Genomic DNA, 1,282 nt, shown 5'->3' with positions numbered 1-1,282 from the left:
AATACCAATTGACATATTTCAACAAAAAGATGCAGTCCTGGACATGCTGTGCCAAGAAATCCAGAGTACAACTAGCTAGTCAAGTGACTGAAAAATGCATATTTTTTAAAAAAGGTGTTCCATCAGAGGGTGGAAATTGTCGAACAAAATCACACACAAACAAAATCCTGCTGAAGAGTGTTTGAAAAGGGATTGAAACAATACTTTGACAGAGAACTGCCAGAAATACAAGCTGGGTTTAGAAGAGACCATGGCACCAAGAATATCACTGCCAATGTCAGATGGCTCTTGTCTGAAATCAGAAAGTACCAGAGGAATGTTTATTTGTGTTTCATTGACTATGCAAAAAGGTATTTGACTGCGTGGATCACAATAAATTGTGGCTAGCCTTGAGGATAATGGGAATCCCAGAACACCTTGATTGTCCTCATGTAAAACCTATACTTGGACCAGGAAGCAGTTGTCAGAACACAGCAAGGAAAACACTGTATGGTTCAAAGTCAGGAAAGGAATGTGTCAGGGATGTGTCCTGTCTCCACACCTTTTCCATCTACATGAGGGACAGATCATTTGGAAGACTGGGTTTTATGAGGAAGAATGTGACATCAGGAATGGAGGAAGACTCAACAACCTGCGTTATGCAGATGACACAACCTTGCTTGCACCATAACTGAGGAGGACCCGAAGCACTTCCTGCAAAAAATCAAGGACTGCTGTCTTCATTATGCATTAAATCTCAATATTAAGAGTAAATATAATAAGTTCTAATACTGCCTAAGCGAACTCTGGTGGCTTGAATGGTAAGAAATTGCACTGCAAGTCCAAAGCACATGGTTTGAATACACCAATTGCTCCGTGGGAGGATGGGTAATTTCCTCCGGTGTGATTAACAGCCTCTGAAAACCCTCCTGAGGGTCAGCTGTGGGTCAGTTACAACTCAATGGTACACAACAACAACAACTACAACAACAATATTGTCTATGTCTACTTTTTCTAAAGTAAAAAAAAAAATGTCCTTGCCAAAAATGTCCTTGCCATCAAGTCAGAAAAGATAGTTGACTCTCTTGTAGGTTTCCAAAAGGTTGGACATTGACTGGGGAGATTGCCTATCTTTCTCCGGAGGAGTTATTAGGGGATTCAGACTGACAGAGAGGTTCTGCCTATGCCTTAGCAGTGCCATGCCTTCTGGACAACTTTTTTAAGGACAGTAAATTTTTCATGCTTGAATAAAAAGGAAAAAGTCCTTTTTTTTTGGTAATTTTTTTATTTTAATAATTTTAAT

The sequence above is a fragment of the Elephantulus edwardii genome, unplaced genomic scaffold, assembly GCF_000299155.1.
Source record: "Elephantulus edwardii isolate Elephantulus edwardi_28Jun2011 unplaced genomic scaffold, EleEdw1.0 scaffold00397, whole genome shotgun sequence".
Lineage (NCBI taxonomy): Eukaryota > Metazoa > Chordata > Mammalia > Macroscelidea > Macroscelididae > Elephantulus > Elephantulus edwardii.
This window is presented reverse-complemented; position numbering follows the sequence as displayed.